The 19,043-nt window shown below is 43.5% G+C and overlaps 2 protein-coding genes across 5 annotated transcripts in view; both read right to left on the reverse strand.

The window, feature by feature from the left end:
* The window catches only part of LOC128684685 (uncharacterized), a 32,017-nt gene extending 26,974 nt beyond the window's left edge, over positions 1 to 5,043 (reverse strand). Inside the window, exon 1 of one of the 4 annotated variants that reach the window (XM_070100450.1) lies at positions 4,999 to 5,043. The gene's annotated coding sequence lies outside the window, so the exon portion shown is untranslated. Of the gene's footprint in view, positions 1 to 4,861 lie in introns of all 4 variants that reach the window. The other 3 variants (XM_070100447.1, XM_070100442.1, XM_070100436.1) reach the window with 3 other exon arrangements.
* Positions 1 to 19,043, reverse strand: part of mbt (serine/threonine-protein kinase PAK mbt) — a 558,896-nt gene that overhangs the window by 217,932 nt on the left and 321,921 nt on the right. The gene's annotated exons all lie outside the window — the stretch shown is intronic.

The raw sequence follows: 19,043 nt of genomic DNA on the forward strand, positions 1-19,043 counted from the left end.
CTCCTATGCCATGTTGGTCGAGATATTTCATTTCATGCTCTCAAGAGCGGTACACGCATCATGGTACAAAATGCTAGCGAAGCTCGGGATCTTTCTCTCCTTACAACTATAGATGCTGTTCATGTAATAATTGAAAAACATTCTCTCAATTCTTGTAGTGGTATTGTCATTCTACCTCATACTGTTATCCAACATAATTTCCAGACATGTGGTGATGACATTCTGGAATAGCTTGAGCTTCAAGACCTCCCAATTCTTAAATATTTATGTACTGCCTGCCCGCAGGCGAAGACGCTACCCCGGCAATGTAGCTCGCTTAGATACATATGTATGTAATGCCTTTACCAATAACCACTCAGTTATCGCCATTTTTTTTATCTTGAGAAGGCATACGACACAACTTGGAGATATAACATCTTGGCCCAAGCTCCGAGGCAATCTGCCATTTTTTTCCCCAAGAACTTATTGCAATCAACTTCGACAACTTCCACTAGTGAGAGCGGCTGGATTTGAGAGGGACCTGTCCTTTCAACATCTGAGTTCTTACCTCTCCTAGTGGCCTACGTCTCACCTCTTGGCGCTATAAAAAGCTCCATTCTGTCACTTCATCTCCATATTGTTTCATACTATGGAACAATGCTCTTCTCCAGACTGAGGGACTGACCACCTCAAAACTTTAAGGGTGATGGACTGATTACATCGTCTTCAAGTATCTTCTGCTTCTATCAACTTTTCTGTACTTGACTGAAGAAGCCTACTGTGTAGGTGAAACGTTTCATAATAAAGATACCTAACTGTTGCATATGTGTCTTACCTAACAACCTGTCGGTATTTTATACCATTTTAATGTTCAAGCACAAAGATATTGTTTTTATTGGGTCACTGGTCATGTTGACGTACAGGGCAATGAACAAGCGGACGCTGCGCGGTCAGCAGTACGTGACCTCCCAGTTTCATATAGAGGTGTTCCATACACAGACTATTTTGCTGTAATTTCTAACCACCTTCACAACCGTTAGTCTGATCTGCTAGATAACAAATAACATTCTATTAAACCAAGTATAGGTTTCTGGCCATGGTTGGGAGACTACACTCTCCGTCTTCACATCAAACACAGTTGTCTTACTCACGGGTATCTCATGGAGAGGTACCCTGTTCCACTCTGTGAGAATTGTCAGGCTCCAGTTTCTGTTAACCATATTCTGTTGGACTGTCCAGTCTATCGAGCACGCAAAATTTACCTCTGACGTCATCACCGTTCTAATGCCCTTCCTTACTGTATCTTCCTTCCTTGATGACGGACCAAGCTTAGACTTTCTCGTTAATTTTGTGACAGCAACTGATTTACTGCACAAACTTTGATGATGATGCATTTAGCACTTCTCACAGCCCTTTCTACCTCTCCCTCCTGCTACCCTATACCCCAGCACTCTCCTCTACCCCAGCACTCTCCTCTACCCCAGCACTCTCCTCTACCCCAGCACTCTCCTCTACCCCAGCACTCTCCTCTACCCCAGCACTCTCCTCTACCCCAGCACTCTCCTCTACCCCAGCACTCTCCTCTACCCCAGCACTCTCCTCTACCCCGCTGCACTGTATGACCCTTGTAGGTTCAGTGCTTCTGTTTTTATAATAATAATGTTCCTTGTCATGATGTATTATGTTGTTTTTACTGCTTAAGACTACAAATGTAACAAAAATAATAGCATTTCTTACCCTTAATTGTGGGTGCTGGTGTTTGTGGATGACTGTGAAGAGAGTGGAGTTTACCTGGAGAGGGTTTCGGGGGTTAACGCCCCCGCGGCTCGGTCTGAGACCAGGCCTCGTGGTGGATCAGGGTCTGATCTACCAGGCTGTTACCGCTGGCCACACGCAAACTGACGTACGAACCACAGCCTAGTTGGTCAGGTATTGACTTAAGGTGCCTGTCCAGTGCCTTCTTGAAGACAACCAGGGGTCAATTGGTAGTCCCCCTTATGTATGCTGGGAGGCAGTTGAATAGTCTTGGGCTCCAGACACTTACTGTGTTGTCTCTCAGCGTACTCGCGGCGCCCCTGCTTTTCACTGGGGAAATGTTGCATCTCCTGTCGAGTCTTTTGCTTTCATAGGGAGTGATTTTCGTGTGCAAGTTTCGTACTAATCCTTCTAGGATTTTCCAAGTGTATATTATAATGTATCTCTCTCGCCTGCATTCCAGGGAATACAAACCAAGGGCCTTCAACATTTCCCAGTAATTTAGGCGCCTTATTGTACTTACGTGTGCCGTGAAAGTTCTTTGTACACTCTCCAGGTCAGCGATTTCGCCTGCCTTGAAAGGGGCAGTTAGTGTACAGTAGTATTCCAATCTAGAGAGAACAAGTGATTTCAAGAGAATCATCATGGGCTTGGCATCCCTAGTTTTGAAGGTTCTCATTATCCATCCTATCATTTTCCTAGCAGATGCGGTAGGTACATTGTTGTGGTTTTTGAAGGAGCGATCATCTGACATTTTCACTCCCAGGTCCTTCATATTACTTTCTCGCTTTATTGTATGGTTAGAATTTGTTGTAATATATACAGACTTTGCAAAAGCCTTCGACAAGTGTGACCATGGCGTAATAGCGCACAAAATGCGCGCTAAAGGAATAACAGGAAAAGTTGGTCGATGGATCTATAATTTCCTCACTAACAGAACACAGAGAGTAGTCGTCAACAGAGTAAAGTCCGAGGCAGCTACGGTGAAAAGCTCTGTTCCACAAGGCACAGTACTAGCTCCCATCTTGTTCCTCATCCTCATATCCGACATAGACAAGGATGTCAGCCACAGCACCGTGTCTTCCTTTGCAGATGACACCCGAATCTGCATGACAGTGTCTTCCATTGCAGACACTGCAAGGCTCCAGGCGGACATCAACCAAATCTTTCAGTGGGCTGCAGAAAACAATATGAAGTTCAACGATGAGAAATTTCAATTACTCAGATATGGTAAACATGAGGAAATTAAATCTTCATCAGAGTACAAAACAAATTCTGGCCACAAAATAGAGCGAAACACCAACGTCAAAGACCTGGGAGTGATTATGTCGGAGGATCTCACCTTCAAGGACCATAACATTGTATCAATCGCATCTGCTAGAAAAATGACAGGATGGATAATGAGAACCTTCAAAACTAGGGAGGCCAAGCCCATGATGACACTCTTCAGGTCACTTGTTCTATCTAGGCTGGAATATTGCTGCACTCTAACAGCACCTTTCAAGGCAGGTGAAATTGCCGACCTAGAAAATGTACAGAGAACTTTCACGGCGCGCATAACGGAGATAAAACACCTCAATTACTGGGAGCGCTTGAGGTTTCTAAACCTGTATTCCCTGGAACGCAGGAGGGAGAGATACATGATTATATACACCTGGAAAATCCTAGAGGGACTAGTACCGAACTTGCACACGAAAATCACTCACTACGAAAGCAAAAGACTTGGCAGACGATGCACCATCCCCCCAATGAAAAGCAGGGGTGTCACTAGCACGTTAAGAGACCATACAATAAGTGTCAGGGGACCGAGACTGTTCAACTGCCTCCCAGCACACATAAGGGGGATTACCAACAGACCCCTGGCAGTCTTCAAGCTGGCACTGGACAAGCACCTAAAGGCAGTTCCTGATCAGCCGGGCTGTGGCTCGTACGTTGGTTTGCGTGCAGCCAGCAGCAACAGCCTGGTTGATCAGGCGCTGATCCACCAGGAGGCCTGGTCACAGACCGGGCCGCGGGGGCGTTGACCCCCGAAACTCTCTCCAGGTAAACTCCAGGTATACCTTGATAGTTTTAATTTCCTAAAGTTGTCCATATCTGAGTAGTTGAAATTTCTCTTCATATTGTTTTGAGTGGACCATTTGAAGATTTGGTTGATGTCCACTTGGAGTTTTTCCTGTGTCTTCGATGGAGGTCATTGTCATGGCAGTCCGGGTGCCATACGCAAAGAAAGACATGGAGCTATGGAGTTATGCTGTGGCCCTACTGGGCTGAGGTGGATGGTAGATTATTATTATAATCAAAAAGAAACGCTAAACCACAAGGAAGGTGGATGGTAGAGGTTCTGGTACTGAAGTCGATGGTTGTACTGGAGTGTGCATAAATTCTGTAATGTATTTCGGGGGTATTTTACCCTGCAGTACATTATACAGCTGAGGGTAAGGTATCAGCTGCTCTAGACATCCTTTCAGAGCAATGCTGCTAGATTTGTCAGGGTCCTCTTCAGTAAAAAAGTCTAACTTTAAGTCAGTAAATCAGTAAAGCCAGTCAGTATGCGAGTCAATTAAGTCAGTCAGTAAAGTCAGTAGGTCAGTCAAATAAGTCTATCAATAACTCAGTCAAGTCAAACAAGTCTATCAATAGCTCAGTCAAGTCAAATAAGTCTATCAATAGCTCAGTCAAGTCAAATAAGTCTGTCTGTCAGTCATATAAGTCAGCCAAGTGTCAATAAGTTAGTCAGTCAGACAAGTAAATCTGTTAGTAAGTCAGTCAACCAAATATGTCAGTAAGTCAGTCAAATCAAATGAGTCAGTCAAATAAGTCAGTAAAGTCAGCCAGTAAATCAGTCAAGTCTGTGAATAAGTCAGTCAAGTCAAATAAGTCAGTCAAGTAAATTTGTCAGTAAGTCTATCAGTCAAATAAGTCAGTCAGTTATTCATCACACAAACACGTATATTTACATCATTCTTCTTAACTGTACAAAACTGATTCTTCATTAAGTTCAAATTAATAAATAAATAAAAAAGTCCGTAGGTCCTCTCTCATTTAATATCTATTTTTCCTTCCTCATAACTAAAGATTTAAACGCTTAACCATGTCTTGCCACTTTCAGCAACACTGATATACCTACTGGGTGCCATGATTGCATAACAGATACAAAATATGGTAATTAAACGATCAAAACACAGTTCACAAACACAGCTAGCTTCTAGTAGAAAATCTGGACACGTATTCACAGGATGTCTGGGATGGAAGTGTCGGTGGTACCAGTGGATGGTGGAAGGTCTTCCCCCGCTGACACAATGGTCTGACCCACAACATAACAACACCTTCATCTGGGGATATTTTTTTTCCCCGCCAGCAAACGGAACCAAGTTAATTTTACGAAGTGTATAAAATTGTGCCGCAATTTTTTTTATAGCGTGATAAGGAAATTGTGGCAAATAAATGTGTGTAATATAACGGTCTAGTTCCTTGTTCCTCTATTTTAATTCCTCCAGAGGTTCTTAACAACACTGTGATGGCCTAGTAACGACCCACCTAACACTAAGATATGTGGAGACCCAGAATGATATAAATCAGCTGCAGAAATCACCCGAAATACGCTATATAACCAATTAAGAAGACTTGTGTTACCACCACCTACCCCACTGCCAGGCGAAGTTCATTTCATTCATTCACTTGAGATTCGCCGGTACTTCCGGCCCGGGTCTTTTCCATATGGCGACCCGGCTGCCAGGCGAAGTGAACTTTTCAACAACTGCACATAACCCATCGCCTCTAGTTCATCTGAAACCATTAGTCAACGGTCAGGGGTCAGGGCAACGGAAGAAGACCCAGTAATCAACCCAGGACTCATAACACCACAGGTGAAATAACCTTTTATTGTACAGCAATAAAGAAATGGAACAGATTGCCTGCACATGTCAAAGCCAGTCATAGCATGAACCAGTTCGAGAAGAGAGCCAAAAGTTACCTAATGAATGTAGCGACAGAAAGGAAGGAGAATGATTTTTTATTTTTTTAGCTAACACTCATGTAAAAGTAAATAACTCTATTTACCTTATTCCTAGTACATATCCTTTATAGTATAATAATATCTCCTACATTGTATAATAATAAGGTATTAAAAGGACCCCAACGGAAATAAATCACTTTGACTTTTTTGGGTTATCCCAGGTTCTCTACACATATGTTGCTATGTATGATAGTCTATGTAACTGTATTTGTGTATACCTGGGTAAACTTACTACAAGTAAAACGTCTACTGCCAGCCAGAAGGACGCGAACCTCACCACCCATCGTCACATTATTATTATTAACTAGTTGTCTTTGTAAAACTTTTGAAAGAATGATGCTTAACAGACTGTACTACAGAATCAGACATCAACTTTCCCCCTACCTCTATGGGTTCATGAAAGGTAAAAGTGTGCAGAACTGTATTTCCACCTTTCTCACTGCACACACCTCTACTAGTTTTACCACTTTTCTTGATCTAAAATCTGCATTTGATATTGCGAACAGAACCGTTATACTACATGAACTAGCCAAAATGAATATTGGTGGTAGCTTACTCTGCTGGATAATAGGATACCTGTCAAATAGAGCATCCTCTGTCCTTTACCAAGGCTTCAGAAGTGATTCTAAAGAAATGTCTTTAGGTACACCCTGAGCTGCTTTGGGGATTAGAGTGGACGGTTACAAAGCATGGCTTGCTTCTGCAGTGTTTTAAAAATTGAGGTTGGAGAGTTGAAGGAAGAGGTCTTGCTTCTCCAGGAGGAGATTAGGAGGCTGAAGGTCCACCTCAATGGGTCTGGGAGAGAGTGTGAGATGGCTGGAGTTGTGGGGAATGAGGCTTCTAGCAGTGAGGTGCAGTCTGTCTCTCGCTGTGAGGAGGCTGTAGGTGGGGAGGTAGCAACGGCTATCAGCAGTGAGGTGCAGCCCAGCACCTGCTACAAGTGGCGAGTGGTTCACAGTAATGGGAGGCGCATCAGAGTAAGGAAAGTTAAGAGTGAAGATCTGAAGGTAGGAAATCGCTTCTCTGTTCTTCAGGATGAATGTACTTCAGCGGCCAGTGAAGGTAATGGTACTACTGCCCCTGCTAATGGAGGTAAGCGCATTCTTGTGGTTGGTGACTCTCAGGTAAGATATATTGACCGTGCTTTTTGTAATAGGAATAAGAAGATGAGAGATAGAGTGTGCTTCCCTGGAGCTGGTGTTGGGGACATTGTCAACAGGCTGGATAATATCATGTCAGGTAATGGGAACAAGCCCATTATCTGTCTCAGTGCTGGTGGAAATGATATTGGGAAGGGTAGGAGAGAAGAGCTGCTAGATAAGTACAGGTCAGCTATAGATTTCATTAAGTCTAAGGGAGGGATCCCAATCATATGTAGCATCTTGCCTAGAAGGGGAGTAGGAAATGAATGGGTGTCTAGGGCAATTGGTGTAAATTGCTGGCTAGACAGATACTGCAAGGAACTTGCAATCCCATTCATTGACAACTGGAACAACTTTTATGGCAAACATGATATGTATGCAAGGGATGGGGTACATCTCTCTGGGGCAGGGGTGGTAGCACTTGCAGACTCGATTGAGAAGGCCATTGGTGAAATGCCTATGATTTTAAACTGATGGAAGATAGAGGTATAACTGAAGTTATAAATAAAGACAATAGATCAGGTCAGCAAACAAAGGGGGACAGCAGAGGGCAGCAAGGGACTAGCTCCCTTAAGGTTTACTATACTAATAGCAGGAGTGTAAGAAATAAGATAGATGAGCTAAGATTAATTGCAAGTGCAGGAAACATATATATTATTGCTATAACAGAGACCTGGCTCAATCTGAAAGATAGAGAGATGCCCTCTGAATGTCACATACAAGGCTATAAATTATTCCACACTGACAGGGCCAACAGGAAAGGTGGTGGAGTAGCGATGTATGTCAGAGACAATTTAAATTGTTGTGTTAGACAAGATATTAAATTAGAAGCGTCAGCCACTGAATCTGTTTGGTTACAGCTTCTCGAGGGCCGAGAAAAACTAATTTTGGGTGTGATTTACAGGGCCCCAAATCTTGATAGGGAGTGCAGTAAACTTCTATGGGACGAAATTAATAAGGCATCTACATACGAAAATGTTGTGCTAATGGGAGATTTCAACTATAGACAGATTGACTGGAGCAATTTGACAGGAAATTTAGAATCAGGTGACTTTCTTGATACGATCCAGGATTGTTTTTTAAAACAGTTTGTGACAGAGCCAACTAGGGGAAATAACCTCCTTGACTTGGTTCTTGCCAGTAGGGAAACACTAATTAATAATCTTGAGGTTAATGATGAGCTTGGGGAAAGTGATTACAAATCCCTCAGTTTTAATATATCATGGAATTCCCTTAATAACGGCAATCAAGTCTCCGTCCCTGACTTTCGCTTGGCTGATTTCATAGGACTGAAAAATTACTTAGGTGGGCTGAACTGGAATGACCTGACTAAGGGTCAGGTAGGTGGTGATGGTTGCCGATATGATGCTTTCCAGGGCATAGTTCTAGCTGCTCAATCAAATTATGTTCCAAATAGGGAAATCAGATCAAACAAAAATGATCCTAAATGGATGAACAATAGATTAAAATATCTGACTGGTCAAAAGAGAGGCATATATAGGCAAATCAAAAGAGGAGAGGGGCAATTAAGAAATCGATATATTCAGTTAAAGAGAGAAATAAAAAAGGGAATTAGAAAAGCAAAAAGAGATTATGAGGTTAAAGTTGCAAGAGAATCGAAGACTAACCCAAAAGGATTCTTTCAGGTATACAGAAGTAAGATCAGGGACAAGATAGGCCCACTCAAAAGTTCCTCGGGTCAGCTCACTGACAGTGATAAGGAAATGTGTAGAATTTTCAACACATACTTCCTCTCAGTTTTTACACAGGAGGATTCCAGTAATGATAAATTATGTAGAACAGGACGATAATAAACTGTGCACGATTAGGGTCACAAGTGACATGGTCCTTAGGCAAATAGATAAATTAAAACCTAACAAATCCCCAGGCCCTGATGAACTGTATGCAAGGGTTCTAAAGGAATGTAAAGAGGAGCTTAGCACACCTTTGGCTAATCTTTTCAACATATCACTACAAACTGGCATGGTGCCAGATAAGTGGAAAATGGCAAATGTGATACCTATTTTCAAAACAGGTGACAGGTCCTTAGCTTCGAACTATAGACCAATAAGCCTAACCTCCATAGTGGGAAAATTTATGGAATCAATAATTGCCGAGGCAGTTCGTAGCCACCTTGAAAAGCATAAATTAATCAACGAATCTCAGCATGGTTTTACAAAGGGGCGTTCATGCCTTACGAATTTATTAACTTTTTTCACTAAGGTATTTGAGGTAGATCATGGTAATGAATATGATATTGTGTATATGGACTTCAGTAAAGCTTTTGATAGGGTCCCACATCAGAGACTATTGAGGAAAATTAAAGCACATGGAATAGGAGGAGAAATTTTTTCCTGGATAGAGGCATGGTTGACAAATAGGCAGCAGAGAGTTTGCATAAATGGGGAGAAATCAGAGTGGGGAAGCGTCACGAGCGGTGTTCCACAGGGGTCAGTGTTGGGCCCCCTGCTGTTCACAGTCTACATAAACGACATAGATGAGGGCATAAAAAGCGACATCGGCAAGTTTGCCGATGACACCAAAATAGGCCGTCGAATTCATTCTGACGAGGACATTCGAGCACTCCAGGAAGATTTGAATAGACTGAAGCAGTGGTCGGAGAAGTGGCAGATGCAGTTTAATATAGACAAATGCAAAGTTCTAAATGTTGCACAGGACAATAACCATGCCACATATAAACTAAATAATGTAGATCTTAATATTACGGATTGCGAAAAAGATTTAGGAGTTCTGGTTAGCAGTAATCTGAAACCAAGACAACAGTGCATAAGTGTTCGCAATAAAGCTAATAGAATCCTTGGCTTCATATCAAGAAGCATAAATAATAGGAGTCCTCAGGTTGTTCTTCAACTCTATATATCCTTGGTTAGGCCTCATTTAGATTATGCTGCACAGTTTTCGTCACCGTATTACAGAATGGATATAAATTCTCTGGAAAATGTACAAAGGAGGATGACAAAGTTGATCCCATGTATCAGAAACCTTCCCTATGAGGACAGACTAAGGGCCCTGAATCTGCACTCTCAAGAAAGACGTAGAATTAGGGGGGATATGATTGAGGTGTATAAATGGAAGACAGGAATAAATAAAGGGGATGTAAATAGTGTGCTGAAAATATCTAGCCTAGACAGGACTCGCAGCAATGGTTTTAAGTTGGAAAAATTCAGATTCAGGAAGGATATAGGAAAGTACTGGTTTGGTAATAGAGTTGTGGATGAGTGGAACAAACTCCCGAGTACAGTTATAGAGGCCAGAACGTTGTGTAGCTTTAAAAATAGGTTGGATAAATACATGAGTGGATGTGGGTGGGTGTGAGTTGGACCTGATAGCTTGTGCTACCAGGTCGGTTGCCGTGTTCCTCCCTTAAGTCAATGTGACCTGACCTGACTAGGTTGGGTGCATTGGCTTAAGCCGGTAGGAGACTTGGACCTGCCTCGCATGGGCCAGTAGGCCTTCTGCAGTGTTCCTTCGTTCTTATGTTCTTATGTTCTTCTTAAATGCTCTACCTGCCTCACCTAAACATATAGCTATAAGCTATGCTGATGATATCATGATCCATACAACAGGGCATAAGAAGATGAATACCATTCTTAATGAAGTTCAAGCAATTTGTAATCGACTAGGCCTCATAATATCTTCCTCTAAAACAAAGATATTAACAAGCAAACGACATCCCCCACCCATCTATTTGCAGGGTGAAATCATTAGCTACGTTAAAACTTACAGATATCTTGGTGTAGATGTACCCTTTAACAAATCCACTATACCACAACTAAACAAGAAATGTAAAGCTAGGCTAAATGCTCTCAAAGCTGTTGCTGGCTACAATCCCAACTATGGTGCTAATGTGAGAATCGTGAGAATGATGTACATAGCCTATGTTAGGTCCTTAATTGATTATGCTGCTCCTATGTTGATATTAGCTAGAGAAAGTTCTCTCCGACCCTTGGAGTTAATGCAAAATGAAGCTCTCAGGATTATTCTTGGCTGTCCCAGATCTACAAAAGTTCTTAACATGAGGAAGGAGCTTGGTATTTCTAGTATCAGTGATAGGATTGTTGAAATTAACACTGTACTCGGTATTAGAATGTTGAGAAACGAACCAGACACTGTCACAGTGAATCTTACCAAGTGTCTAGAGGTAAATACACACAGATCTAAATGGATTGTGAAAACGTGCAATTGCATTAAGTTTTATAACCTGCATGAACTGTATCACTGTAGGCAACAAGAGCATTTCACCCCTCCATGGAAGATGTGTTCATTTAATATCACATACCTACAAGTCCCTCCCAAGAAGCTCATTGCTAGTAATCCCTTCCTTAAATCTCTTGTTAGAGCAACTGCTCAAGAAGAAATTTCTCACCTAGCTGGTAGTAATAAGTTATCACAAGTTATATACACTGATGGATCTAAACAGGAGTCTCCTGGCAGGGCTGCATCTGCTCTTGTTGCCACCTCCCTAGTTAAGAACGATAATAAATTTGTTGAGTTAGGCATAAGAATTAACAACTGGGCGTCTACACTGCAAACTGAATTGTTTGCAATCCTAATGGCTCTAAAGCTAACCTATGACACTGAGCTTGACTCTGTCATCATTACTGATTCTATGTCATCAGTGAAGGCTCTTGACTCATATAATGACTCCAACAACATGCTCATTGGGGAAGCCAGGTATAGATACTCAAAAATTAGGGACAAAGGAATTAATGTACAATTGCTATGGATCCCATCACACATTGGATTACTCCTTCATGATAAAGTTGATATGTTAGCCAAGAAGAGTACCCAGAAGGAGAATGTAGAATATAACTTTGGTATAACTGTGTCTAGCATTAGGAATAATATTAGGAGAGAAGTAAATAATGAAAATGATTGTTATAGGAATGCAGTTAGAAGCCTGAGTAGATCTATAACCCACTATGATAACATGAACGTAGATAAGTATATTTATGGAGCAACTTGCAATGTGAACAGACTGACTGATGTTGTAGTGGCCAGGCTTAGGCTTGGTTACAAGTACTTCTGGCAGTTTGGGAGACACACAGATGATGATCAAACTAAATGGAAATTATGTGATCAGGCATATGGTCACTCTCTTGAACACTATGTGCTTAATTGTCCACTCATTGAGGAATACAGAGACAGACAGTATAATAACCTATGTGACATGTCAAGATATCTTATTAATGAAAATAAGATACCAGATATACTAAGCAAATTTCCTAAATTTGCTTGTAACAGATAAGTGAACTATAGATATGTAGATATAAATCCATATGTATTCCTGTTAACCCTTTGGGGCCTAGTTCCTAGGCCTCTTGTGTATCCATATGCTCTCGCGCTACCGTCCACAGGGTGGATATGGGGTGCACAATAAACTAGCCACTTCGGTGGCAAAATCTAATCTCTACACATATGTTGCTATGTATGATAGTCTATGTAACTGTATTTGTGTATACCTGGGTAAACTTACTACAAGTAAAATGTCTACTGCCAGCCAGAAGGACGCGAACCTCACCACCCATCGTCACATTATTATTATTATTATTATTATCATGGGGGAGCGCTAAACCCGTAGGGATTATACAGCGCCTGTTGGGGCTGGGGATGGAAGGTATCCAGGCTCATTTCAGGAAACTAGAGCACAGATCCGATTCCCTACATCAAGAGCCCCTCAGAAGCATCAAGGAACCTCCCTTGAGAGGATCCACTGCCGCAACACTCACCAAACTACAAGAAACATGGCCACCGTTACAAACATCTAGGTAATTCCTTCCTTGGTCATTCTCTGCTCAGACGTTGTGCTGAGTGGTTGTCAGCTGCTTCTCCTCAGTCCCGACACCTGGTGGAGGAGTTTTTACATCAACAACAATGGGGACTGCGTTTCGCCGGCGTGTTAATACTGTTTGTATTCAACTAACACAGGGCTCTATCACCAGCGAATCAATAAATGTGTTAATGCCAGCAATCATTCGTGATACATATGGCACTCAGCGTGAATCCTTGTGTGGCGTCGCCTTGAATGGAACTTCACGGATCTTCGTCAAGTTTTGTGATACTCAGATTTACGAGAAGATTGTGACCCAGTATCAGGATATAAGTAAGCAAGTCACCCCAGCAGTTTCTGTCCAGTTGCATGACGTTTCACGGTACTATACGTGGGTACATGTGTGAAACGTGCCTTTTGAGGCCAATGAAGTTGATATACGTGACTTTTTTGAACGTTATGGGAAGATCCACCTGGTCACCATGGGTAGGTGGTCTGACGGCCACTATGCTGGTCTTCAGGAGGGGTCATTTACGTTGAAAATGTCCCTGCGTCAGCCGATTGATTCCTTCGTATGTACACCTGGAGGATTTTCGTTCCCAGGTGTACGTTACGTATCCTGGACAGAGAAGAACTTGCCGCCTCTGCGGCGCTTTGGATCACATGGTGGCTCAATGTGTTCAGCGCCAGCCGCCCTAGGGGCGTGGTCGTCGTCCTGACGGCGAGGTACCCCGTCAGGCTCCGGAAGAAGAGGTTGCCGAGGACTCGCCGCGTCTGACATCATGGAGTGCTGAGGTTGATCGGGCCATGCTACTAGAGTCATCTTGTGTGACTCTACCTGGGACTGCCTCCCTTGACGAGGTGGAACATGTGAGCAGTGAGATCCCTCTAGCAAGAGAGGCAGGTGATATGGAGACCGATATTGTATCTGCGTTGAGTGACCTTTTAGCATCGCATGAGTCTGATTCTGTGCCATGTGTGCCTTTGTTGACGTGTTCTGATGAGGTGAGATTGCGTGTAGATGATGCTGATCAGATAGCTAAAGTGCGAGATTTGGAGAGTTCGAGAGTTCAAACTGTTGAGGCAGAAATTCACAAGGAAACACTCCAAGTACTGATATGTCTGAAGATGCTGTTTCTAGGAAGCGTGCGGCTACCCTGTCCGACTCCGATGATGTCTTGACCCCTGGACAACGTTCAGGGAAGAAGACGTGGTCGGAAATCACCGGTGGGGGGAGGTCGCACGAGTCCAGGACAGCAGGTAATATCACTGGGATTGCCAAAGGTGCGGGGAGTGCCTTGGGTGCTTGCCAACGCAAAGAGAAAAAGGGAGTGGTGGCCCCTAGAGGAAAGCCACCTTTAACACAGTTAGGTGTGTAACTATTAATGTTAATGGTTTGAAATCTGTCAGAAAGTGTGTGCAGGTGCATGAGTGGTTGAATCGATTTGCAGTGGATGTGTGTTTTTTGCAAGAACATAACCATAAGGTAGGAAGTTTGTTTGAGATGGATGGTTATGACATTTATGTGACTCACTCCAGACGTCTGAAAGGTGGAGTGGCTGTGTTGATAAAAGCGACCAGCCCATTTGTGATGAGACATTGGGAGGAAGGGGGGGGAGGGTCGCGTGGTGCGAGTCGTGGGGGATTGGGGTAGTAGAAGGGTTGGTTTCATAGGGGTATATGGGCCGGCTGAACATGACATTAATATTAAAAATACTTTTGTTAGAGATGTCTTAGTATATTATTTGAGGCCCCTGCTGGAAATTACAGTGGTTGGTGGTGATTGGAACTGTGTGGTGCGCCGTAAAGATGTTGAACTGAGGGGGCGGGTTTCTGTTCACTTATTTTGGGTGACTTGTTGTCTGGGCTGGGGTTGGTAGATGTACACAGAGGACGTGACTTGGGGATTGAGCATACTTTTGTGCGTAGGGGCTATGCGGCATGTTTAGATAGGGTGTATGCGTCTCGGCGGGTGGCCGTAATGAATGTGCGTGTGTTGAATGTCTTTTTCTCTGACCACTGAGGAGTTTTTGTAGAGCTTGACTGGGGGGGTCTCCGGAATCGTTTTAAGGGATACTGGAAATTGAATACGCGGATGCTACAAAGTGCAGATGATAGGAAACTATTCGTGGACTTATGGGCGTCTATGGGAGTAGACTCCTGGGAAGGGTGGGATTTAGTACGACAGTGGGATGAGGTTGTGAAGCCTCGAATTAAGGATTTTCATGTGCATCGGGGTAAGGAGGCCACTCACTTGGAGTATGGTTTTCTGAGGTACCTGGAGGGTAATCTACGACAATGTTATGCGCAGGGAGAGGCATCTGGGGTTTACCCAGTGGATGAGATTGACGCTCTTAAAGAACAAATCCAGGTACTGAAAAATAAGGTTTTCGATGGGGCGTGCATTTCGAGTGGGGTGGAGGAGGCTTTGTGGGGTGACAAGCCGTCTGCTTGTGTCTTACGAAGTCAGACACAAAGGCGAAAAACGACTGAAATTGTGAGTTTAGTGGTGCAGGATGAAGTTGACGGGTATAGTGAGGGACAGGTCTTAACAACAACTGAGGGGATAAGTTTTTATGTCAATACTTGGAGTAAGCTCCAGATGCAAAGTAAAGACGTGAGTGAGCATGCGATACACGAATTGGGGAGAGGAGTACAATGCGAGTTAAATGATTATGATCGCCTTCTCATGGGTGGGCCTATATCTGAGGCAGATGTGTGGGAGGCACTACAAGGAATGAGTAAGGGGAAGGCACCAGGCATTGATGGCATCCCTTGTGAATTTTATATCAAACATTGGGAGGTAATACGGACTTTTATGGTTCGTTTACTCAATGCGATGAAGGAGGGGGGGGGGTGTTAGGTCTGTCTCAGCGTACGGCAGTGTTGGTCTTAGTTAGGAAATGTGATGTGCCGTTAGCGATTAAGGACTACCGTCCCATATCATTGATGTGTAGCGACTATAAACTATATGCGAAAATTTTGATGAATAGAATTAAGAAAGTGTTTGATAAGGTAATCCATAAGAGTCAGTTTGGTGTGCCAGGTAGGTCAATGTATGATGGTCATGGGAATATCAGGGAGTTTGTTGAGGAATGCAGGGTGAGGGGTAGGGGTGGTGTTTTGGCTTTAGACTGGCGAGCCGCTTTTGATAGTGTGGAAAGGGAGGTTCTGTGGAAATTTATGAGATGGCAGGGTTTTGGAAATAAGGTCATCATGTGGGTCCATTCGTTGTACAATGGAGCAGGATTTAAAGTACAAGTTAATGGCAAGTTAGGTGTTTTTGTACACTTGAGCAGGGGCATTCGTCAGGGATGCCCCATGTCTCAAATGCTTTTTGCATGTATGCAGGGCCCTTTTTACTAGGCTGTTTGTGGACGGGGAGTAGAGACATCATGGGGTCCGAGTAGTGGTCGACCGACCCTTGTGGGTTATGTAGATGATACTACTGTGTTATTACGTTCACGGGAGCAATTGGGTTTTGTTGGGAGACTTGTTGACATATTTGGCAAGGCTACGGGGATGTGTGTTAATAGAGAAAAATCGAAGATTATGGAGTTAGGGGAGTGGGTGGGGGATGGGGTGGATGCAGAGGGGTGGACTGTGGTTGATCATATCACTATATGTGGTGTTCATTATATGCGGGAGGTCGATCAGATGAGGGCATGTAATTCGGGGAGGGTTGTACATAGTGTCTTGGGGCGCTTAAATAGTCTACGGCTGCAACATTTAACCCTTCATCAGAGGGCGGTGGTCATTAATGTCCTGCTTTATAGCAAACTATGGCATGTTGCTGCACTGTATCCTCTGTTTGCAGAGGGACGTCAAACGTCTTTTGCATAGAGGTTATCGATTTTTGTGGGGTTCAGGTTGCGATTGGCTCACAAGAGCGGTGGTGGAGACACCAATGCATCAGGGAGGGTTGGGTCTCATTCCTTTAGAGGCTCGTGTCATGGCATGTTACGCGAAGCGTCGTTTTCTCCGACTGGGCGGAAAGCATGGTGGGTTAAGTGAATTGTATCACGACCTGCGCAGGTGGTGGGGAGGGAGGAATTTAATTAGGTGCGACACGATGCTCCGCGTATTATTACACATGAGGGATGCGCGCTGTGTAAAATTATGTACCTTAGAAAGGGCGGGTATGGAGGTAGTCGTAGTGCGAGTTGAAGGAATGTATCCCATGTATGCGTGGGGTGATATATGGAGGCGAGTTCAACAGTTGCATCTGCCTGCTCAAGTACGGGAAGTGGTTCTTAAATTTTTACATAGAATCTAGCCGTCTGGGGTGGTGTTGTATAATAGGCGTTTGGGGGAAGACTGGGGTTGGGATTAAGACACATGTGCAACATCTGGGTATCTTTATTGTAGACGTTTCGCCATCCAGTGGCTTTATCAATACAAATTCTAGGACATAACTTGAAGACAGTAGAACTATGTACAGAAGATGAGGTAATCAGTCCCTCAACCTAGGAGTAGGTGCGAAGAGCACCATAGTCGTGGAGATTCTGTGTCTTAATCTCATCTTGTCGGTATTATATACCATTCGTACACAACTTGTCAGACACTGCAACATCATGGAATCTTAATTCTGAGGATATGTACATAACCTTCACGACTACGACAACTACTACTACAACTAACCCATCTCTTTGGGAAGGACCTACTTCCACTGGGGAATCCCGCCTACCAGTGAATATGCCCTCGTCTGCTGCACCTGACGTTACTATATAGGCGCCAGGATCCTTTCTTCTGCTTCAGAATCTCCACGACTATGGTGCTCTTCGCACCTACTCCTAGGTTGAGGGACTGATTACCTCATCTTCTGTACATAGTTCTACTGTCTTCAAGTTATGTCCTAGAATTTGTATTGATAAAGCCACTGGATGGCGAAACGTCTACAATAAAGATACCCAGATGTTGCACATGTGTCTTAATCTCATCTTGTCGGTATTATATACCATTCGTACACAAGACTGGGGTTGTCCGGCGTGCGGGATGGAGGAATCTGCTTTTTACGTTGTGTATTTCTGTGAGACTTTAGGTATGGTATGAGAGTGGTTCAGTAAGGTTTTGCGTTTGGTGGGGGGGGGGGAGGCTTGTCGGTGCTCCGGGCATTGAGTTTTGATGTAGGTGGAGTTGACTTGCGTGTACAACGTGCGGTGTGTACGTTGTGGCCGATTATATTTTCGTATCATGGGCTATGAGGCACGTTGATGGTTACAGTAGAATTAGGGTTTTAGCGGGGACGATTTATAGGACAAAATGTCGAGATTAGTCACGAGGGAGCATTCACCAAATTCAACTTCAATAACAAAAACATAAAGTGGGACCAAGTAAACCAAGTCCTAACCGATATAAGCTGGGAAGATATACTAAGCAACACAGACCCCAACATATGCCTAGAACAGATTAACTTGGTGGCACTCGATGTATGCACAAGGCTTATTCCTCTAAGAAAAAGGAGGAGTAGATGTAAAATAGAAAGAGACAGGCGCTCCCTTTACAGGCGATGGAAAAGAATAACAGAGTGGCTAAAAGAGGTCAATATATCTGAAATGCGTAGGGAGACACTGGTCAGAGAAATAGCAAGTATCGAACTTAAGCTAAAGGAATCTTATAGGAGTCAGGAATCGCAGGAAGAACTAAAAGCCATAAATGAAATCGAAAGAAACCCAAAATATTTCTTCTCCTATGCCAAATCAAAGTCGAGAACAACGTCCAGTATTGGGCCCCTACTTAAACAAGATGGGTCCTACACAGATGACAGCAAGGAAATGAATGAGCTACTCAAGTCCCAATATAACTCAGTTTTTAGCAAGCCGCTAACCAGACTGAGAGTCGAAGATCAAAATGAATTTTTTATGGGAGAGCCACAGAATTTGGTTAACACAAGCCTATCCGATGTTATCCTGACGCCAAATGACTTCGAACATGCGATAAATGACATGCCCATGCACTCTGCCCCAGGGCCAGACTCATGGAACTCCGTGTTCATCAAGAACTGCAAGAAGCCCCTATCACGAGCCTTTACCATCCTATGGAGAGGGAGCATGGACACGGGGGTCGTCCCACAGTTACTAAAAACAACAGACAGCCCCACTCCACAAAGGGGGCAGTAAAGCAACAGCAAATAACTACAGACCGATAGCACTAACATCCCATATCATAAAAATCTTTGAAAGGGTCCTAAGAAGCAAGATCACCACCCATCTAGAAACCCATCAGTTACACAACCCAGGGCAACATGGGTTTAGAACAGGTCGCTCCTGTCTGTCTAAACTATTGGATCACTACGACAAGGTCCTAGATGCACTAGAAGACAAAAAGAATGAAGATGTAATATATACAGACTTCGCAAAAG

The sequence above is a fragment of the Cherax quadricarinatus genome, chromosome 5 (genome assembly GCF_038502225.1).
Source record: "Cherax quadricarinatus isolate ZL_2023a chromosome 5, ASM3850222v1, whole genome shotgun sequence".
NCBI lineage: Eukaryota > Metazoa > Arthropoda > Malacostraca > Decapoda > Parastacidae > Cherax > Cherax quadricarinatus.